We start from the raw sequence: 24,823 nt of genomic DNA on the forward strand, positions 1-24,823 counted from the left end.
AATCTCTGGGACACAGCTAAAGCAGTGTTAAGAGAGAAATTTATAGCACTAAATGGCCACGTCAGAAAGCAAGAAAGATATAAAATTGACACCCTAACATCACAATTAAAATAACTAGAGAAGCAAGGGCAAACAAATTCAAAAGCTAGCAGAAGGCAAGAAATAACTAAGATCACAGCAGAACTGAAGGAGATAGAGAATCAAAAAACCCTTCAAAAATCAATGAATCCAGGAGCTGTTTTTTTCAAAAAGTTAACAAAATAGATAGAAACTAGCCAGATTAATAATAGAAGAGAGAAGAATCAAAGAGACACAATAAAAAATGATAAAGGGGATATCACCACTGATCCCACAGAAATACAAACTACCATCAGAGAATACTATAAACACCTCTAGACAAATAAACCAGAAAATCTAGAAGAAATGGATACATTCCTGGACACATATACCCTCCCAAGACTAAACCAGGAAGAAATCAAATCCTTGAATAGACCAATAACAACTTTTGAAATTGAGGCAATAATTAATAGCCTACCAACCAATAAAAGCCCAGGACCAGACAGATTCACAGCTGAATTCTACCAGAGGTACAAAGAGGAGCTGGTACCATTCCTTCTGAAACTGTTCCAAACAATAGAAAAAGAGGGACTCCTCCCTAACTTATTTTATGAAGCCAACATCATCCTGATTCCAAAATTTCAGGCCAACATCCCTGATGAACATTGATGTGAAAATCTTCAATAAAATACTGGCAAACCAAATCCAGCAGCACATCAAAAAGCTTATCTGCCAAGATTAAGTTGGCTTCATCTCTGTGATGCAAGGCTGGTTCAGCATATGCAAATCAATAAACGTAATCCATCACATTAACAGAACCACATAATTATCTCAATAGATGTGGAAAAGGCCTTCAATAAAATTCAACACCCTTTCATGCTAAAACTCTCAATAAACTAGGTATTGATGGAACATATGACAAAATAATAAGAGCTATTTATGACAAATCCATAGCCAACAGCATACTGAACAGGTAAAAGCTAGAAGCATTCCCTTTGCATACTGGCATAAGACAAGGATGCCCTCTCTCACCACTCCTAATTAACATAATATTAGAAGTTCTGGCCAGGGCAATCAGGCAAGAGAAATAAATAAACGGCATTCAAAGAGGAACAGAGGAGGTCAAATTGTCTCTATTTGCAGATGACATGATTGTATATTTAGAAAACCCCAACATCTCAGCCCAAAATCTCTTTAAGCTGACAAGCAACTTCAGCAAATCTCAGGATACAAAATCATTGTGCAAAAATCACAAGCATTCCTATTCACCAATAATAGACAAGTAGAGCGCCAAATCATGAGTGAACTCCCATTTGTAATTGCTACAAAGAGAATGAAGTACCTGGGAATCCAACTTACAAGGGATGTGAAGGACCTCTTCATGGAGAACTATAAACCACTGCTCAAGGAAATAAGAGAGTACACAAACAAATGGAAAAACATTCCATGCTTATGGATAGGAAGAATCAATATCATGAAAATGGCCATACTGCCCAAAGTAAAATTTCAGATTCAGTGCTATTCCCATGAAGCTACTATTGACTTTCTTCACAGAGCTAGAAAGACTACTTTAAATTGCATACAGAACCAAAAAAGAGCCTGTATATCCAAGACAATACCAAGCAAAAAGAACAAAACTGGAGGCATCATGCTATCTGACTTCAAAGTATACTACAAGGCTATAGTAACTAAAACAGCATATTATGCTTCCAAAACACATATATAGACCAATGGAAGAGAACAGAGGCCTCAGAAACAATACCCACAACTGCAACCATCTGATCTTCGACAAACCTGACAAAAGCAAGCAATGGGAAAAGGATTCCCTATGTAATAAATGGTGCTGGGAAAACTGGCTAGCCATATGCAGAAAACTGAAACTGGACCCCTTCCTCAAATCTTACACAAAAATCAACTCAAGATGGATTAATGACTTAAATGTAAAACCCAAAACCATAAAAACCCTAGAAGAAGACCTAGGCCATACCATTCAGGATATAGGCATGGGCAAAGACTTCATGACTAAAACACCAAAAGCAATGGCAACAAAGGCCAAAATTGACAAATGGGATCTAATTAAACTCAAGAGCTCCTGCACAGCTAAACAAACTATCATCAGATTGAACAGGCAACCTACAGAATGGGAGAAAATTTTTGCAACCTGTCCATCTGACAAAGGTCTAGTATCCAGGATCTACAAGGAACTTAAACAAATTTACAAGAAAAAAACAACCCCATCAAAAAGTGGGCAGAGGATATGAACACACACATCTCAAAAGAAGACATTTATGTGGCTAACAAACCTATGAGAAAAGGCTCATCATCACTGATCATTAGAAAAATGCAAATCAAAACCACAATGAGATACCATCTCACGCCAGTTAGAATGGCGATCATTAAAAAGTCAGGAAACAACAGATGCTGGAGAGGATGTAGAGAAATAGGATGCTTTTACACTATTGGTGGGAGTGTAAATTAGTTCAGCTATTGTGGAAGACAGTGTGGTTACTCCTCAAGGATCTAGAACCAGAAATATCATTTGACCCAGCCATCCCATTACTGGGTATATACCAAAAGGATTATAAATTATTTTACTATAAAGACACGTGCACACTTATGTTTATTGCAGCACTATTTACTATAGCAAAGACTTGTAAGCAATCCAAATGCCTATCAATAATAGACTGGATAAAGAAAATGTGGCACATACACATCCTGGAATACTATGCAGACATAAAAAAGCATGAGTTCTTGTTCTTTGCAGGGACATGAATGAAACTGGAAACCATCATCCTTGGCAAACTAACACAGGAACAGAAAATCAAACACCACATGTTCTCACTCATAAGGGGAGTTGAACAATGAGAACACATGGACACAGGGAGGGGAACATCACACATTGGCCCCTGTTTGGGGGGTGGTAGGCAAGGGAGGGAGAGTATTAGAACAAATACCTAATGCATGCAGGGCTTAAAACCTAGATAATGGCTTGATAGGTGCAGCGAACCACCATGGCACATATATACCTATGTAACAAACTTGCATGTCCTGCACATGTATCCCAGAACTTAAAGTAAAATTTAAAGAAATGCTAAACCTCACTAATCATCAGTGAAATGCAAATCAAAACCACAATGGTATATCATTTCTCCTCAGTTAGAATGGCTATTATAAAAAATGCTAAATACTAATAAAGATGAGGAGAAAGGAGAACTCTTATTAGTGGGAAAGTAAATTAGTAAAGCCATATGAAAAACAGTGTGGACCTTTCTCAAAAAAACTAAAAAGATGGAACTACCATATGATTCAGTTTTTTCCACTATTAAGTCTTTATCCAAAGGGAAGAAGGAAACAACAGACATTGGGGCCACCTTGAGGGTGGAGGTTGAGAGGAGGGAGAGGATTGAAAAACTACCTATTTCATACCATGCCTATTACCTGGGTGATGAAATAATCTGTACACTAAAATCCCATGACATGCAGTTTAGCTATATAAGAAAACTGCACATAACCTAAAAGAAACCTAAAATAAAAGGTAAAAAGGAAATTTGTATGCAGAAGAAATATATTCACTCCGTGTTTATTGCAGCACTAATCAAAATAGCTGATACTGCATCAACCTAAATATCAATCTGCAAATGAATGCATAAAGACAGTGTAGTGTAGCTATGCAATGGATTAGTATTCAGTCATAAAAAATGAAATCCTGTCATTCATGACAACACGGATGAGCCTACATTATCAAAATGAAATAAGCCAGGCACAGAAAGAGAAATACTCATGCATATGAAAGCTAAAATAAGTTGAGCTTATGGAAATAGAGATTAGAACTGTGATTATTAGAGGCTGGGAAAGCTAGAGGGGAGAGGACAGTAGGGAGAGGTTGGTTAACAGATACAATATTATAGCTAGATACGGGGAATAAGTTTTAGTGTGCTATAGTACTGTAGGGTGAATATAGTTAACAATAATTTATTGTATATTTTCAAAATACTAGGAGAGAGGATTTTGAATCTATCTAACACAAAGAAATGATAAATGTTTGAGGTGATGAATGTGAGAAACACACTCACCTGTCCAAACCTAAAGAATGGACTTAGAGGCATGAAGAACAGCGAAAGTGAGACTTTTAATAATGGTGTTGCAAGATCAGGCACCTGGTACACAGGCACACATGGGGCAGTTACAACAGGTAATTTATCTCCTAGCATGCAAGTCCCTTCCCCAGTTCCTTGTTGGTTGAGTACTATGGGGTTAAAATCTTCCCAAACATCGCCTAAATTTCGTTATCCCCCTTATAAGGTTATACTCCTTCCCCTTTCCCACTTAAGTTTCGATTTCCCAATAACAAAACTTTCTTCCCTTTTATGTACTGATGCCTCATCTACATTCTGTTTGCTTATTGTGACCTTCTAGGTGCATGAGCCATGTGGTTTGTTCCATTTACCTGCCAGTACTTAGATTTATTGTGTCTTGAAAATGGGCCATTTAAAATGGTTTCTCACAATGAATATGCCAATTACCCTGATTTGATCATTACACATTATATATATGTGTCAAAGTATCACTCTATGTCCTATAGATATGTACAATTATTATGTGTGTACTAAAAAAAATAGCCTGACAGTTGTTCTTATATACACTTAAATTTGTTTCTCAATAATCTATTCTGTTCTATTTTCTGTTTATTCTAGCAAACTCAGCACTACACTAAAATGACTCATTTATATTGTGTTTTAACACTGGAGCTAATTCTTTTCCAATACATTGTTTTGGCTCCTATTATTAACCAATTTTTCTGAGTGAAAATTAGGATCACTTTTTGAAGTTGCACCAGCACTGGATTTGGACTGGATGTGTGTCAAATATACACTGATTTATAGATGCCATTTTTAGTTGACTGTCTTCGTTTTCAATCATGGCTTCTTGCTGTATGTATAAAAACCTCTTTTTTAGTCTCATTATTATTCGGTAGTTTTCTACATTTCAATTCAAATTTAAATTTCACAATCAATTTGTTGATGCATTAACTTTTTTCCTTTAAAATTTTTCTCTAACGAACTTTACATATTACATACACTTTACCGTCATAACCAGTTTTAAGTGTACAGTTCAGTAGTGTTAAGTGTGTTCACATTGCTGTACAACAAACAGCCTAGGACTTTTCCATCTTGTGGAACTGAAACTGTGTATCTAGCAAATCCCCAGCTTCCTAAAATGACCAGCCTCTTTGTGAAAAGATTTCAAGAAGTGACTGCCTTAAACACTTGCTATTGAAAACAACTGCAAAAGAAAGGTGTTTCTCCTCTGTCCCCAGCAAGTTGCATGCACTTCCAGTCATTGTGTTTAAAACAGTATTGTATATGGTCTTGCATAAAGGGTTTCTGGACCGAAGAAAAGCTCTTTGGTCAATCCAAGGCAGCCAGAAATGTTTCCTGTGATTGTGATTGGGATTAAAACTGAAATCAATGAATAGCTACTTACATAATAGGCTTATTTCTAAGACCCACTCCTTTTCTGTTCTTGTAGAACAATAACTTTATCTTAATAAATCTATAGAACTCTTCATAAGAGCCGTCTGCTGAGGATTAAATAAACCACTGTACCTGAAGTACCTGAAGTTGCCTTCAGACCCAACATTCTTCCACTGGGGCTACCTCTGTTTCAACTGCCAGGACATTTCATGGCATGTGCAGCTGATGCTCTGCTAAAAATTCACCTAAACCTCAGGGCTCTCAAAATGCCTACTTTGATTTAAGCTCATGCCTCTGTTGTGACATATTTTGCCACAAAGTTTCCAAAACAATGGTGTCTGTGCACTATGTGGAACTCCCATAGGTTTTCTGTAGAATTTCCTTTTCACTTGTAGCAGAATGGCTATTTGGATAATGTATTATAAAAATGCAAAAAATAAGGTTCATTGTTTAATATTAATGTCAGGCTCCAAAATTCCTGATACAGAGGGAAATGTATGTTTTTGGAAACAAACTTGAAATGCCTATTGGAGAAGAGGTATAGCTCCAAGAATTTAAGTATCAGCAGATACCTAAGCAAGAAAAAATGACTGTTAAATTGCTTTGTTAAAAAATTTTGTTGGTTTTGAAAAACAGGATAGTGAGTAGAGGGAAGGGGATAGAATATGGGAGAGGACAGATTGAAACTAGCAAGGTAGAAGTCGGCTGGGCTATTGTGGAGTGAAGGGTTGTGGTTACCCTCAACATTATGATGGGCAGAGAAATCTTAGGAAGAAAACTTCCAACACGTACATCTTTAACTAAATCTACTACACTTAAATGTGCTTTCTCAATTGTCTTACATTTGGGAGTGAGGGTAGATGAGGCACCATGTCCAATTCTATCTTATGTTAAACTGCCAACCCCAAACTGAGAGGTCTTCTTCTTTATGGTTGGGAAAGTCTTATTGGAAAGGATTCGTCAGTGATGCAGCATCATCTCAGCTGGCCCTGGAAAACTACCAAATGACATAGGAATATAATGGAAAACTCTGCATAACCACAGACACCAGAGTTAGACATAAAAGTGAAAGTACTCAAATGTTCATCAAGAGTTGAGTGATAAATAATTCATGATATATTCATATAATAAATACTATAGAGCAATGAGAATAATTGACCTACAGCTAAACACAAAACTATCTACCAATCTTACATGTTTACTATTGAGTAAAAGATACCGGATACTAAGAAATATGTACTCTAAGATTCTGTTTGCCTAAAGTACCAAAGCAGGATAGTAGTCTTGATGGGTGTAGGAGGAAGTGGTAGAGCATGAAGAGGACTTCATGGCAACTCTTATATTCTGAATTTTCTTTGGGTGCTGGAATTCTGAATGTATTTAGTTTGTTCAAATCCACAGAGCTGTATATTTATGATGTGTCCACTTTTCTATATGTGTATTTATGCTTCAAGGTAATTTACTTATCTAACAAAATATAGAAATAAATATAACACAATATGCCAAGGACTATACACTGAAAACTATGCAATATTTCTGAGAGAATGAAAAGGGCTAATAAATGATGGAACATGTCATGATTATGGATTGGAAGACTATTTTATCAGTCTAATTTTCCCACAAATATATCTATATATTCAATGTAATCGCCAGACTTATGCATATAGTGAGTTGATTTATGGTAATGATAGTGAAAGGACAATCTTCTCAATAAATGGTGTTAGGCCTTCTATACACATGTTAGAAATAAATAAAACCTTGTTCTTACCCTCCTGACATTAAACACAAGTCAATTCCAAGTGGATTATAGATCTAAATGTGAAAGATAAAACAATCAAAGTTTTAGAAAAAAAAAAGTCAATGACATTATTTCTCCAGATTGGGAAACATGATACAGAACTATAATATTAGTGTAAACAAAAAAGTCAATATGTTTAACTACATTAAAATTGAGAACTGACAAAGACATAATTAAGGGATTGAAAAGGCAAATGAAAGATTAAAAACATATTATATACATATAATTAGCATATGTAATGCAGTCTTCAAATCAACAAAAAAATAGAAGTAAAAGTCTTAAATAAGTTCATCCAAAACAGGATATCCTAATGAACAGCAAACATGAACAGATGTTCAACTTCCGTAACTGTCTTTTATTCTCAAGGAAAATCAAATTAAACTGTGAATGAAATCTACATACACCCACTAGAATGACTATAATCCAAAAGGCTGACATATCTAAATGATGGCAAGAATATGGAGCATTGGGGAGTCTTAATATTGCTGATGAGAGTATAAATTGTGACAATCGTATTAAAAATCTATTTGATATTGTGTACTATGAGGTGAAAAAAATGCATACTATATATTTAATACTTCCACTCCTAAGTATCTTTAGTGAAATATTATTACAGAACCCAAAAGTTTTCACATATATTTTAATACATATTAAGGAAGTCAATTATAAAGCAAAACATGGTGTATGTTTCAGTTTATGTAAAGACAAAAAGCAGACAATAGCCTGTAGTTCACGCCTGTAGTTCCAGCACTTTGGGAGGCCGAGGCGGACGGATCACGCCATCATGAGTTTGAGACCAGCCCGGCCAACGTGGTGAAACCCTATCTCTACTAAAGATACAAAAAATTAGCCGGTGTGGGGGCATGTGCCTATAATTCCAGCTACTCGGGAGGCTGAGGCAGGAGAATCGCTTGAATCTGGGAGGCGAAGGTTGCAGTGAGCCGAGATTGTACCATTGCATTCCAGCCTGGGTGACAGGGCGAGATTCCGTCTAAAAAAAAAAAAGCAGACCATAACAATCTATGCTCTTCCAAGTCAAGTAAAAGTTTCTATATTAATTTTCTTATATTGCATAAGAAATACCCTCCAAATGTAGTGAACGGAAACATTTATTGTCTCATAGTTTCTAAAGTTCACAAGAATCTAGGAAGATGGGGGATGATTATCTTTGTCATATTGCTGAGACATAAAATAAAATGAGAATGGAGAATTGACCATTCGACCTATCAGCATGGAGCAGGCTGTCATGAGAAGGACTGATTGTGTGGGACACTTGATATTGAGATTATGGAAGAGGTTTAGTTACTGGTAAGGAAAAGTTTCAGGCTGAAGTGAGATGATAGAAAAGACTTTCAGCTATTAGGAGGTCAAGGAACTGACAGGCTGGGGAGAAGCTTGTCTACCATATCTGAAAGGGCCCAAAGATCAACAAGAGTAGTGGTAAGGAGAGAAAGGGTCATCTGTTAAAATATTCAGTGAATAAAGGGCTTGGGAGATCCAGGATGCCTGGTGCAAGGGAGTTTTGAGTAGTACAGCCTAATGACATGTGCTTCACTTTATGTGTTTGTTTTGTTGTTGTTTTGTGGTTTTCTGGTTGAGGAGCTAAAGAAAGAGGGTAAGTTATCCAGGAAGCAACAATGAAGAGGAAGAAGGGCATCAAATCTGTCACTTCCAGCTCTGTCAAATTAGGAATATAGAGGAAAAGCATGTTGTCGACACTTGAGAAAGGTGCTGGCATATAGCATATGGAAAGCAACTCTGCCAGTCATCAGCTTTGTGAGTTCTCTATGCCTCATTTCATCATCTTCTCAATAAGCACATCAATACCTAATTCATATTGTTTTGCGAGGCTGAATTGGGATAATGTACATAAAAGTCTTAACACATTATTAAAGGCTCATTTTGAACTTTGAAAATTTAGTGACACTTTTAATTAAGTGTTAAAACACATTTCCCAAACTTAATATTTAAATGTATGCTTCTTCTGAAAATGTTTTCAGAGCACAAAATATGTAATAATGTTATCTTTTATGTTGGTATCATTAGTACTTTGCCTAATGTCTCTTTTGATATTTCACATATATCTATAAAATGTCTGTTCAGGATGAGAGGACATAAAATAAATTACATAGCATTTGGATCTGTATAAAATAAATATGGTCTAAATAAGTATTGTCAGAATACTATGCAGCCATAAAAATATTGAGATTGTGTCCTTTGTAGCAACATAGATGGAGTTCATTATCCTAAACAAACACAGGAACATAAATCCAAATACCGCAAGTTCTCGCTTATAAGTTGGAGCTAAATATGTATTACATAAGGACACAAAGGAAGGAACAACAGACACCAGGGCCTTCTTGAGGGTTGAGGGAGGAGAGTGAGGGTTGAAAACTACCTATCAAGTACTATGCTAATTACCTGGGTGATAAAATCATTTATACACCAAATCCCTGTGACATGAATTTACCTATACAATGCTTGCACATGTACCCCTGAACTTAAAAGTTGGAAAATAAATAAAAATAAATGTTGTCAGACCATGATTTATTGACACAATATACTAGTCAAATGACTTAACTGTTTTTGTCTAGTGTTCATACTGTAAGAAAAAGCTAAAGGAAGAGGATAAATGATTTGGAAGCAAAAAATAAGAATAAAGGGCATCAAATCTGTGACTTTGAGCTTTGTCACATCAGGAATATGGAGGAAAAGCATGGGGTCACCACTAGAGGGAGGTGCTGTCATATCACAAATGGAAAGCAACTTTGCCACTCCTCAGCTCTGTGAGCACTCCATGACTTATTTCGTCGTCTTCTCATTGAGCACATCAATATCCAATTCATATAGTTTAGTGAGACTGATATAAGATAAGGTACATAAAAGTCTTAGCCTATTTTGAACATTGAAAATGTAACACTTTCAATTAATTATTTTATATCAAGACACATTTCCCAAACATAGGTAAGTATATACTCTTTCTAAAAATGTTTTCAGAGCATAAAATTTGTTATAATGTGTGAATGTGTGATCTTTTATGTTGTCATCATTAATACATCACCTAATTTCTGTTTTGATTTTTTTTTTTTTTTGAGACAGGGTCTCACTCTGTTGCCCAGGCTAAAGTACAGTGGTGCAACCACGGCTCACTGCAGCTGGGCTCAAGTGATCCTCCTGCCTCAGTCTCCCTAGTAGCTGGGACCACAGCTGCGTGTTACTACACCCAGCGTTTTTTTGGTTTGTTTGTTTTTTGTATTTTTTTGTGGAGATGGAGTTTCACCACATAGTCCAGGCTGGTCTCAAACTCCTGGACTCAAGCAATCTACCTGCCTCATCCTCCCAAACTGCTGGGATTATAGGTATGAGCACTGTGCCTGGCCTGTTTTGATATTTCATACACATTTATAAAATGTCTGTTCACGATGACAGGATATACAAAGAACTTACATAGTATTGTGTATCTATGTAGAATAAAAATGGTCTAAATCAATACTGTCAGACCATGGCTTTATAGACATCATCTTCTAGTCAAATGACTCATCTGTTTTTGTCCAGTGCTTGTACTGTTGGAAAAGTGTAGGGGCGCAGAACAGTGAACACTTTCATAAATGTTGGAATCATTCTCTATTAGAATTTTATCCTTATATAATATTGGGAGATCAATCTGGATTTGGTCAGGGAAACAAAGCCACCATCAATCATTATGGAAAGAATGTGTTTCATGTAGGAATTTTGAGAATGTAAGACGAACATGACATGGAAGAACTGGGGTGTGAAGGTCTGATAAGGAGACATTTGGTGGGATAAACAGTCACTAAGCACCTCAGCCTGCAGCACCGCTGGGGGTAGGAAAGCTGGAGCTTGTGGAGAAGTCCAAAGGTCCATCTGACAGCCCAAGTGGAACTGGATATGTCTATCTGCCGAGCTCCATATCTGAACCTAATGTGTATGAAGCCAAGAATAATGCCATTGGCTCTGCTTCTGCCTTTCAAATCTCCTGAGAGTTCCCTTGCTCACTAAACTAACCTGTTTACATAGAAAGTATCGGAAGTGGGTTTCTGCAAACTGTACCGCCTAGCATTAGACTGGCATAGTGATGCCAAGATGATAACAGATCATGCTGAACAGCTGGTTTTGGTGGTTTCTGAAATAGGTTCAAGGACAAAATTTTCCATTTATTATGTAGAGATTAAGAAATTTATATTTATCATAGTGAATTATAAACTTCAAACTAAGTAAAAAAAATTTCAGGGTGTGGTATTGCTGTCACCTTGATTGTAGCCTGTGAGATGACCTGAAGCAGAGGACACAGCTAAACCACATCTGGACTTTTATGATCTTCAGAAACTTTGATTTGATATTTCAAGTGCCTAAGTTTTCAAATTTTCTGATTTGCAATTTTTCATGCAGCTCACAGATAACCAATGCAGAAACTTTTATCTGACCCTATGGTGTTAGCACCATTATCTGTTTTTTTGTTTTTTGTCTTTATATAAATTGAATTAAACAGGATATTTTATATTGAGCTTCTTTGGCTCAACATTCTGATTTAATTTCATCTAAGCTGTTGGGTTCTCTGATAATATTTTACTTCCTATACCTAGGACTGAAGTTATTCAAGTATATGATATACATTTTTCATTTCATGTAGATTATATCAAATATCAACTTTTTGCCTTTTTTTTTTTTTTTTTTCAGAGACAAAGTCTCTGTCACCCAGACCCAGGCTGGAGTGCAGTGGCATGATCATAGGTTACAGAAGATTGGGACTATTGGTTAATTATTTATTTTTTAGATTTTGTAGAGACAGGATCTCACGATGTTGCCCAGGCTGCTTATGAGTTTCTGGCCTTAAGCAATCCACTAGTCTTGGCTTCCCGCATTGGGATTACAGACATGAGCCACCACACCTGGCCAGAATATTACAAGTTTTTCAATATGATTGTCCCAATTTTTGCCTTTACCAGCAGTGCCATTCTGGTGTGTATCTAGTTTTAATTGTAGGTGTAGTTTTAAAAGAATATTTCTAATCACTGATAATTAATGAGGGAGGGTAAGCACATTTTCATATTATTTGCTTATTTAGATGTCCTGCCTTTGATTTGCCTATTTTGAGATTCTTGCTTGCTTTTCTAATGGGTTTTGTGTTTTCTTTGTTACTTTATTTGGAGATGGCTTCATATATTATGAATTTGAGATTATCTCTATCTAGCTAATGTATTTCTAATCTTTTGTATATCTTTTGATCTGTTAATAGTGTCTTTCCATAAACAGGAGATCTAATTTTAATGTAGTTAAATGGATCACCTTTTGTTTTTTATTAGTATCCTTTGTCCAATATCCTAATCTGGAAAGCATAAACATATGCTTTGATATTTTCATAACATAAACACAAACATTGATAATTTCCAAAAAATTCTTTTGTTTTGCTATTGTGATCTACACTCCACCAGGAATTTATTTTTATGATTGCTGGGAAATAGGAATCAGTTTTTATTTCTTTCTCATATGAAAATTACATTGGCCTACCACCATTTATTGAGATTGTCTTTACTTGTAGTTGCAATTATCTCTCCATACATGCTTAAGTCTGTTTCCAGGCTCTCCAGTAAGTTGTTGCATTGACCTAATAGTCTATGTTTCCACTAATGCCATCCTATCTTAACTACTCTGGCTCTTCTATTTCAAAATTTTCTTGATTATTTTTGGCCTTGCATTTCCGTATACATTTTAGAATGGGTAGCCAATTTCTCCAAAATCCTCACTGAACTTTTGTCTGGCATTGAATTGAATGGCTAACTAGAATAAACAGCATAGAGAAGAACTTAAATGACCTAATGGAGCTGAAAACCATGGCACAAGAACTACGTGACGCATGCACAAGTTTCAGTAACTGATTTGATCAAGTGGAAGAAAGGGTATCAGTGATTGAAGATCAAATGAATGAAATGAAGCAAGAAGAGAAGTTTAGAGAAAAAAGAGAAAAAAGAAACGAACAAAGCCTCCAAGAAATATGGGACTATGTGAAAAGACCAAATCTATATATGATTGGTATACCTGAAAGTGACAGGGAGAATGGAACCAAGTTGGAAAACACTATTCAGGATATTATCCAGGAGAACTTCCCCAACCTAGCAAGGCAGGCCAACATTCAAATTCAGGAAATAAAGAGACCACCACAAAGATACTATTCAAGAAGAGCAACTCCAAGACACATAATTGTCAGATTCACCAAAGTTGAAATGAAGGAAAAAATGTTAAGGGCAGCCAGAGAGAGGTCAGGTTACCCACAAAGGGAAGCCCATTAGACTAACAGCGGATCTCTCGGCAGAAGATCCAGAAGAGAGTGGGGGTCAATATTCAACATTCTTAAAGAAAAGATTTTGAACCCAGAATTTCATATTTGGCCAAACTAAGCTTCGTAAGTGTAGGAGAAATAAAATCCTTTACAGACAAACAAATGCTGAGGGATTTTGTCACCACCAGGCCTGCCTTACAAGAGCTTCTGAAGGAAGTACTAAACATGGAAAGAAACAACTGGTACCAGCCCCTGCAAAAACATGCCAAATTGTAAAGACCATCAATGCTAGGAAGAAGCTGCATCAAATAATGAGCAAAATAACCAGCTAATATCATAACGACAGAATCAAATTCACACATAACAATATTAACGTTAAATGTAAATGGGCTAAATCCTCCAATTAAAAGACACAGACTGGCAAATTCGATAAAGAGTCAAGACTCATTAGTGTGCTGTATTCAGGAGACCCATCTCACGTGCAGAGACACATATAGGCTTGAAATAAAGGGATGGAGGAAGATCTACCAAGCAAATGGAAAGAAAAAAAAAAAAAAAAAAAAAAAGCAGGGGTTGCAATCCTAGTCTCTGATAAAACAGACTTTAAACCATCAAAGATCAAAAGAGACAAAGAAGGCCATTACATAATGGTAAAGGGATTAATTCAGCAAGAAGAGCTAACTATCCTAAATATATATGCACTTAATACAGGAGCACCCAGATTCATAAAGCAAGTCCTTAGAGACATACAGAGAGACTTAGACTCCTACACAATAATAATGGGAGACTTTAAAACCCCACTGTCAACATTAGACAGATCCACAAGACAGAAAGTTAACAAGGATATTCAAGAATTGAACTCAGCTCTGCACCAAGCGGACCTAATAGACACCTACAGAACTCTCCACCCCAAATCAACAGAATATACATTCTTCTTAGCACCACATCCCACTTATTCCAAAATTGACCACATAATTGGAAGTAAAGCACTCCTCAGCAAATGTAAAAGAACAGGAATCACAACAAACTGTCTGTCAGACCACAGTGTAATCAAACTAGAACTCAGGATAAAGAAACTCACTCAAAACTGCTCAACTACAAGGAAACTGAACCACTTTCTGCTGAATAACTACTGGGTACATAAGGAAATGAAGGCAGAAATAAAGATGTTCTTTGAAACCAATGAGAAAAAAGATACAACATACTAGAATCTCTGGGACACATTTAAAGCAGTGTGTAGAGGGAAATTTGTTGCACTAAATGCCCACAAGAGAAAGCAGGAAAGATCGAAAATTGACACCCTAACATCACAATTGAAAGAACTAGAGAAGCAAGAGCAAACACATTCAAAAGCTAGCAGAAGGCAAGAAGTAGCTAAGATCAGAGCAGAACTGAACGAGATAGAGGCACAAAAAAAACCCTTCAAAAAATCAGTTAATCCAGAAGCTGGTTTTTTGAAAAGATCAACAAAATTGATAGACTGCTAGCAAGATTCATAAAGAAGAAAAGAGAGAAGAATCAAATAAATGCAATAAAAAAATGATGAAGGGGATAACACCACTGATTCCACAGAAATACAAACTACCATCAGAGAATACTATAAACACCCCTATGCAAATAAACTAGAAAATCTAGAAGAAATGGATAAAATCTTGGACACATACACCCTCCCGAGACTAAACCCAGAAGAAGTTAAATTCCTGAATAGACCAATAACAGGCTCTGAAATTGAGGCAATAATTAATAGCCTACCAACCAAAAAAAAAGTCCAGGACCAGATGGATTCACAACCAAATTCTACTAGAGGTACAAAGCAGAGCTGGTACCATTCCTTCTGAAACTATTCCAATCAATAGGAAAAGAGGGAATCCTCCCTAACTCATTTTATGAGGCCAGCATCATCCTGATACCAAAGCCTGGCAGAGATACAACAAAAAAAGAGAATTTTAGACCAATATTCCTGATGAACATTGATGCAAAAATCCTCAATAAAATAGAAGCAAACCAAATCCAGCAGCACATCAAAAAGTTTATCTGCCAAGATCAAGTCAGCTTCATCCCTGGGATGCAAGGCTGGTTCAACATACACAAATTGATAAACATAATCCAGCATATAAACAGAACCAATGACAAAAACCACATGATTATCTCAATAGATGCAGAAAGGGCCTTCGACAAAATTCAACAGCCCTTCATGCTAAAAACTCTCAATAAACTAGGTATTGATGGGATGTATCTCAAAATAGGAAGAGCTATATGTATGACAAACCCACAGCCAATATCATATTGAATGGCCGAAAACTGGAAGCATTCCCCTAGAAAAGTGGCACAAGACAGGGATGCCCTCTCTCACCACTGCTATTCAACATAGTGTTGGAAGTTTTGGCCAGGGCAATCAGGCAGGAGAAAGAAATAAAGGGTATTAAATTAGGAAAAGAGGAAGTCAAATTGTGCCTGTTTGCAGATGACATGATTGTATATTTAGAAAACCCCATCATCTCAGCCCAAAATCTCCTTAAGCTGATAAGCAACTTCAGCAAAGTCTCAGGATACAAAATCAACATGCAAAAATCACAAGCATTCCTGTACACTAATAACAGATAAACAGCCAAATCATGAGTGAACTCCCATTCACAATTGCTTCAAAGAGAATAAAATACCTAGGAATTGAACTTACAAGGGATGTGAAGGACCTCTTCAGGGAGAACTGCAAACCACTGATCAACGATGTAAAAGAAGACACAAACAAATGGAAGAACATTCCAAGCTCGTGGATAGGAAGAATCAATATTGCAAAAATGGCCCTACTGCCCAAGGTAATTTATAGAGTCAATGCCATCCCCATCAAGCTGTCAATGACTTTCTTCACAGAATTGGAAAAAATTACTTTAAAGTTCATATGGAACCAAAAAAGCCGGCATTGCCAAGACAATCCTAAGTCAAAAGAACAAAGCTGGAGACATCACACTACCTGACTTCAAACTATACCACAAGGCTACAGTAACCAAAACAGCATGGTACTGGTACCAAAACAGATATAGACCAACGGAACAGAACAGGGCCCTCAGAAATAATACCACCCATCTACAACCATCTGATCTTTGACAAACCTGACAAAAAAAAAGAAATGGGGAAAGGATTCCCTATTTAATAAATGGTGCTGGGAAAATTGGCTAGCCATATGTGGAAAGCTGAAACTGGACCCCTTCCTTATACCCTACACAAAAATTAATTCAAGATGGATTAAAGACTTAAATGGTAGACCTAAAACCATACAAACCCTAGAAGAAAACCTAGGCAATACCATTCAGGACATAGGCATGGGCAAGGACTTCATGACTAAAACACCAAAAGCAATGGCAACAAAAGACAAAATTGACAAATGGGATCTAATTAAACTAAAGAGCTTCTGCACAGCAAAAGAAACTACCATCAGAGTGAACAGGCAACCTGCAGAATGGGAGAAAATTTTTGCAATCTGCTCATCTGCAAATGGCTAATATCCAGAATCTACAAAGAACTCAAACAGACTTACAAGAAAAAACAAACAACCCCGTCAAAAAGTAGGTGAAGGATATGAACAGACACTTCTCAAAAGAAGACATTTATGCAGCCAACAGACACATTAAAAAATGCTCATTATCACTAGTCATCAGAGAAATGTGAATCAAAACCACAATGAGGTACCATCTCACACCAGTTAGAATGGTGATCATTAAAAAGTCAGGAAACAACAGGTGCTGGAGAGGATGTGGAGAAATAGGAACACTTTTACACCGTTGGTGGGACTGTAAACTAGTTCAACCATTGTGGAAGACAGTGTGGTGATTCCTCAAGGATCTAGAACTAGAAGTACCATTTGACCCAGCCATCCCATTACTGGGTATATACCCAAAGGATTATAAATCGTGCTGCTATAAAGACACATGCACACGTATGTTCATTGCAGCACTATTCACAATAGCAAAGACTTGGAACCAACCCAAATGTCCATCAATGATAGACTGGATTAAGGAAACGTGGCACATATACACCATGGAATACTATGCGACCATAAAAAAGAATGAGTTCATGTCCTTTGTAGGGACATGGATGAAGCTGGAAATCATCATTTTGAGCAAACCATGGCAAGGACAGAAAACCAAACACCACATGTTTTCACTCATAGGTTGGAATTGAACAATGAGAACACTTGGACACAGCATAGGGAACATCAGGCACTGGGGCCTGTTGTGGGGTGGGGGGAGAGGGAGGGGATAGCATTAGTAGATATACCTAATGTAAATGACGAGTTAACGGGTGCAGCACACCAACATGGCACTTGTATACCTATGTAACAATCCTGCACATTGTGCACATGTACCCTAGAACTTAAAGTATAATTAAAATAAAATAAAAAAGGTTTTTAAGACCATCAGCAGTTTTCACGATTGCCTCAGTTCCTGGCACCAAATTTAAATGGGCTTTTGATGCCTCGCAAATTTGTTCTTTTAATTTTGAAATGTCTAAAGTAAGATTATCTTCTCTTCCTTGTAGATGGCATCTAACCATGTCCCAGTGATGCTCAGACTCATTATAGGCTTGGAGTGTAATACAAAAATCTGTCATATTCCAGACATACTGTAACTGAAAAAGATATTCCAAGCTTGTGAGCCTAGCTCTCATCCAAATGATAGTTTAAGATCATTAATTTGGTTTGCCAATTTTTGAACTATTTTGACCTGAGAATTCCACAATTTTGAGGAATTTTTTTTTGCCAATCATGTACATATTCCGCAGTTTGAGCAGAGGAGTGTAAAGCAATTCCAGCAGCCGCAGCAGTACCTTTGACTGTAATAAGGCCCATAATGACCGTTATAAGGGTAAAAATAAATCTTTTTGTTTTGGTAAACACTCCCTTAACATTTCTGTGACGATATGAATGGAAGGAGAGACTTCCCAAGGTCTATTGTGGGAAACCGGTATCCAAACTCCTTCTCTAGCCCTGACCAGCAACACAGATGTTTTTACACCAAATGTGCAACCAATACAGGTGAAAAGGCGACAGTTTTGACAGTAATGGTTTGATAATTAGGTCGAATATTAATATTTCTGACCATTAACATAAAAGGAGGCTTGACACAATTCTGAATGGGTATTGTTTGGTTGGAAGAAAACTGATACATAAATTGATGTCTCCCACCTTCTCTATTAATATAATATTGTTTTTCCAAACCTGAATATGAGATTGGGCCATCATTAACTTTCATGATTCGGGATGTTTAGGGTCTATGATTGGATTTATCATTTTTGGATGTGGGCTGGCCATACCAAAATTGGTCCAAATCACGGGAAAATGAGCAGGTTTTTCAGTGTAAATGGTGTCATCTCTTTGATAGTATAGTTCTTGGTTTAGTCCTGTCTTGCATCTATCATTCTGATTGGTACAATTAACTGCAAAGGTCCCCTTAGGGGCCCAATCAAAAACAGTTCCATAGGAATTATTTTGCAGTACCACAGCGTGATCAGCAATGCAATCCTTCCAAATCAATATTTCTAAATCCTTTGACCAATATTGAGGTTGTTGACACCTCTGTTTTCTGGGCTTACACTGTTCCAATTGAACCAAACTTTGTGAATGATCTGGGCTTCATCCAGAAAATAAATGACAGGATACTGGTCTTTGATTATGACCTGGAATCTTAGCTAGCCAATGTTGTCGGTAGCCTTTTAGGCAACTGATAGCTGGCCCTATGCAAAGAGCGAGGAACTGATAACCCATGGACACATTTATTAACATTCCTTCCTCCTCTGGGTGAGAGGGCCCACGAGTATCTGTAGGCTCAGGCATCCAAACACTACTATTAACATAAACCTCAACCAGGGTTTCCAACCATGTGACAGGCCTAATTAAAGGTGGGAAGGGGACATATGCCTAACAGGTATAATTAGCTGCAGTTGCTCCCGCAGGCGGGGGGAGACTTACCACCATTGATACAATTATCAAGGCTGCAAGCAGCATATTATCTGGAGTTTGCATTACCCTTGTGTTCTTTAGGCTTTTTTCAGCTAACTGTGTCAGCTTCTTTAATTGGGCCCAAGTCGGTGGCTCTGCTTTCTTGGTGGTTGACAACTTTATCTGTAAGTTGTAGGTATCTAAACTGGAAGCTCTTTTTTTCCCTGGGGAAATAAAAGCAAAACCTCTCCCCCATGTTATCACCTTCCCTATTTCCCATGTTTTATTTGTATTATCTTTCCACCAAATCAGTTTTCGTTCTTGTGGGCTGTTCGTTTTACCAGTAAGATGTTGTTCTGCAGGGGTGATGGTCTAATTTCTATAAATGTTTAAAAAGTTTAAAGTATAGAATACTAGATTAAGTTGCATCTGGGGAGTGTTATACTCCTTACTGTCTTTTCCTTTTTTTGTTTAACCAATTGAGCTTCGAGTATTCTATTAGTTCTTTCAATTATGGCCTGTCTTTGGGAATTACAGGGAATTCCTGTTGTATGTGTAATTTTTCACTGCTTTAAGAATTTTTGAAATGCTTTACTACAGTATTCTGGCCCATTGTCCATTTTACTTTTTTTTTTTTTTTTGAACTCCCATGACAGCAAAACAAGGTAATAAATGTCTTTTAACACGGAAAGTACTTTCTCCTCTCTAGCAGGTTGCCCATGTGAAATGTGAGTAAGTATCAACTGTCACATGGACAAATGACAATTTTCCAAATGAAGGTACATGCATGGCATCCGTTTGCCATAACACATTAGGACTTAGACCTCTGGGATTAACTCCTGCCTCCTGAGTGGGCAGGTGTAGAATCTGACTGGGTGCAATGTTGTACAATACTTTTTGCCTGTTTTCGTGTGATATCAAATTTATTTTTTAATCCTGTTGCATTTACACGAGTCAAGGCATGAAGTTCTTATGCTTCCAGGAATGCAGGTGATAGCAGCAAGTCAGCTTGTTCATTTGCTTTAGCTAAAGGCCATGGTAAATTAGGGTGTGCTAGAATATGAGTAATACAAAATGGGAAATTTCTTTTTCTTACAGTTTGTTGTAACAAATTAAACAGCTGGTTTAACTGATCATCGACACTATATTTGATTAGGGCTGTCACATGGTTGGAACCCCCGGTTGAGGTTTATGTTAATAACAGTGTTTGGATGCCTGAGCTTACAGATACTCGTGGGCCCTCTCATCCAGAGGAGGAAGGAATGTTAATAAATGTGTCCATGGGTTATCAGTTCCCCGCTCTTTGCATAGTTCCCTTGGCTGCGGGTGGGAGGTCCCTGGCTTCTTGCACTTCCCAGGTGTGGCGAGGCCCCACTCTGCTTCTGTTCGCCCTCAGTTGGTTGGATCCATTGCCTAACCAGTCCCGATGGGATGAACTCGGTACCTCAGTTGAAATGCAGAAATCACCTGCCTTCTGCATAGGTCTGGCTGGGAGCTGCCGACCGGTGCTGTTCCTATTCGGCCATCTTGGCGCCTCGCCTCAACTGGCACTCTTTAAATAATAAAAATCTTATGAGAATCATCAAACTGTTTGCTGAATTTGATCCATTCTCTCATGAGTACTTGGAAAAATGGCAATGTGTGAAAATAAATATGACAGTTGTATCCAAAATAAATTATGAAGACTTAATTGAAATAGAAATAGGCACATAGAAAGTGAAATGTTAAATAAATAAAGCAGGTTCTAAAAACTACTTCCTTATTAGATTTTATACCGAATTGGATAAATACTGATCATTGGTTCTTATAAGCTAATGTTATTACAAAAAAATCTTGAAATATTTTTTTCGTAACTAAAATTATTTTCCTGACTATATTCAACAAAGTGAAACAAATTCTAGTTGATCATAACATGCCACTGAACAGACTTTGTGGGATTAGTCTGACTCTGTGCTATGACAATACAGCTATTATGAAAAGCAAGCATTAAAGATGTGTGCACTCTTTAAAAACATCAGTAAATAAACAGAACGTGCTATATGGAGCTTATTCCTCTTTTATAAGGGAATAAGCTGACCTCATAGTACTCAAAATGTTAAATACTAAGGTATTTTCAAGTTATATTTTCTTTTTAGGTTTGCCATGAAGAAGAGTGTATTATGCACACAGGTCAATGTGCATTTTCTTAATTTTTATTCTTTCTGGATACATAATAGTATGCATTTATGGGTTACATGTGATATTTTGATACAAAAATAAAATATGCAATGATCAAATCAGGATAATTGGGATATCCTTCACCTCAAGCATTTATCATTTCTTTGTATTAGAAATATTCCAATTCCACTCTTTTAGTTTTTTGAAATATGGGTACAAAAATATAGTTAGAAGAAATAAGATTAATGTTGTTAAAATAGTTTAAATGAGATGTCTACTTCTTGTGATGACAAAGGGAAGGAAATATAAAATGAGTGGTAGGGGAGGGATATGATGAATGTCAATTCTGCCTTTGATTGAAGTTGCAGGAGCAAATTGTGGTATGTGCCACCAACTCCTGTGTATTAAGTTTTTTGTAGAACTGTAGCTGGTTATGAACTTCAGGACTTGGTAGACTGAATTTAATGTAGGGCGGGCACAGTGATCAGAGTGCTGAAGGAGTGAACTGTGTCAGATGCATCTGATACACTGACTCATCTTCTCAATATCTCCTCTCATCCCAGCTGTGACTGGAATGGAGAGTTCAAAGGAATTCAAGCTGATAGCATCTTGCTTTAGGACAGGTGTTGCTTGTCTTTCTGTTCAATCCTAAGCCATTTCTATACCATGGACACTTCTTTTTAAAAATTCTGTATTAAGAGTCTGGTTATTTCAGTGTTAAGGTAAAAGAACCCAGTTATAATAAGTGTTTTTCATGTATTTTTTCATTATTCTCACAACAAATTTATGAGAAGAATGATGCTTAAAAGGTAAGTAACTTTCTGAGGTGAGGCAACTAGTAGGTTGTAGAATTGATTTTTGAATGCAGATTTCTCTCTTCTTTCTCCACTGTTCTTTCTCACCCTTGTTTCCACTAGTGATCCTACCTTCTTTCTACAGCAGCAATATTTGTTTTAACAAGCCTACATAATTTATAGACCACCCTAATTTTTTTTTGTCTTTAAAGTAGTGACTTTGTGTGAATATTCCAATATTATTACTATTTACAAAAGAAATTTAGGGCAGCCTTCAGTGTTTGCCTTCCAAGGCAGGTTATGAGCCCTGGGAGAAGAGTTTTACTTCATGTCTTGTCACACTGTATACATCTAAAATTGATAGTGAATTGGTTACTGACAATTATCATAAAGTTTGGTATTGGATAACTAGTGGATAATTTAAAAAGATCCTCAATGGATAAAAGATATGACATCTCCATTGACTTTAGGGGAAAAAAAAGTGTCTTAAGGGCTCTTAAGGCTATTTAAGGAAAAAGCTTGAAGTGTGATATCATAGAATTTCAGAACTGAAACAGATCTTTGTCTGTCTTGCTTTTTCAGCCCAAAGATACTTTAAGTGGTTTAAAGATAATATACAGATTATCACATTAGAAACACAAAGTTATTCAAGAAAATGTTCACCAAAAATTTTTTTCTGTTTTTACACATTCATAAGACATTTAATTCCAAGATGGAGACTTGATGTCTACCACCAGAGCTAATGAAACTGAAAACAGATTTCTACTTAATGCCCTTGAACTAAAGAAATCTATTTTTTTGTGTGTGTTTCCTTTCTTTTTACTTTAAGTTCTGGAATACATGTGCAGAACCTGCAGTTTTGTTACATAGGTATACATGTGCCATGGTGGTTTGCTGTACCTATCAAGTATTCCATGGTGTATATGTGCCACATTTTCTTTATCCAGTCTATCACTGATGGACATTTGGGTTGGTTCCAAGTCCTTGCTATTGTAAATAGTGCTGCAATAAATATATGTGTGCATGTGTCTTTATGGTAGATTGATTTATAATCCTTTGGGTATATACCCAGTAATCATGGAAACTTTTATTCATCAAGAATTTATTTTGAGAAATGAGATCAGGGAGATGATGAAATATATTTCAGGCTTCACTCTCCCCTTCAGAAATTTCAAGAAGCAACTAACCATAGACTGCAAGATGTTTGTGAAAGTCCCAGTACAGTACTTAGAAACAAGCCTAAAACACCTGAGGGTCGGTAAAACTGAATTAGAAGGGTAAGAAAAATGGCCTCACTTTGACCATGCTGCCCCTCCTATTCCCTCACGTCAGTAAGTACAATACCACAAAGAGGGAATTCCTTGGGTCCCTTTTTTTTTTTTTTTGAGACGGGGTCTCCCTCTGTCGCCCAGGCTGTAGTGCAGTGGCGCGATCTCAGCTCACTGCAAGCTCCGCCTTCCGGGTTCACACCATTCTCCTGCCTCAGCCTCCCGAGTAGCTGGGACCACAGGTGCCCACCACCTCGCCCGGCGAGTTTTTTGTATTTTTGGTAGAGATGGGGTTTCACCGTGTTAGCCAGGATGGTCTCGATGTCCTGACCTCGTCATCTGCCCACCTCGGCCTCCCAAAGTGCTGGTATTACAGGAGTGAGCTACCGCGTCCAGCCTGGGTCCATGGTTTTTACAGAGGAAAAAGAAAATTGGAGGTGGTCCGTCAGCTTCCCTGGCATTCCGAGAGTTTTTCCAAGAAGCTCACTCCAGGCTAACCACAAGGAAAACACTGAGAGTAGCAGTCTTTGGTGGTACCTCTGTGTTCCTGCCAGCTGTGACGCCCAATTAGAGATATCAGCCACCAGCAGAGCCCATGCATAAAGCTGAGCTGCTTGCTTTCAGAAGCACGGTGGGAAGTTCACAGTGACCAGCTTGCAATCTTTGGTGTATCTCTGTGTTTCTGCCAGCTGTGATGCCCAACTGGAGTTATCGGGAACCAGTGTAACCCATACACAAACCTGATTTGGTTGCTTTCAGAAGCCCAGTGGGAAGTTCAAACTGGCTGGAGTCCCTAGATGGCTCCTCTTCAAGCCTGTTATCAGAGCGGATCCTGAAGACCTGCCTAGGCAGGGAGACACCCTCTTCTGTGCATTTTGGTGAAGAATAACAGCTAGTTTTGCTTAACTCAGGAGGCCAAACAGTGGTTCCACTCAGCCAAAAAGCCTTCCCCATGGTCTCACGCAAGAGAAAAGATGCCCACTTAGGAGAAGCATGTGAGCTATTTTTAAACAAAACTATTAATAGCATCTATAGCTAAAAT

At 37.3% G+C, this 24,823-nt stretch overlaps 1 long non-coding RNA gene across 3 annotated transcripts in view; it reads left to right on the forward strand.

The window, feature by feature from the left end:
• LOC110744185 overlaps window positions 1-24,823 on the forward strand; it is a 131,103-nt gene that overhangs the window by 77,625 nt on the left and 28,655 nt on the right. Inside the window, exon 6 of one of the 3 annotated variants that reach the window (XR_004176099.1) lies at window positions 5,587-8,151. The exons of 1 other annotated variant lie outside the window; for it this stretch is intronic. This is a non-coding gene — a long non-coding RNA (uncharacterized LOC110744185). Of the gene's footprint in view, window positions 1-5,586; window positions 8,152-24,823 lie in introns of those variants that run through there. One more of the 3 variants, XR_004176092.1, reaches the window with a different exon arrangement.

This window comes from Papio anubis, chromosome 1 (genome assembly GCF_008728515.1).
Source record: "Papio anubis isolate 15944 chromosome 1, Panubis1.0, whole genome shotgun sequence".
NCBI classification, from domain to species: domain Eukaryota; kingdom Metazoa; phylum Chordata; class Mammalia; order Primates; family Cercopithecidae; genus Papio; species Papio anubis.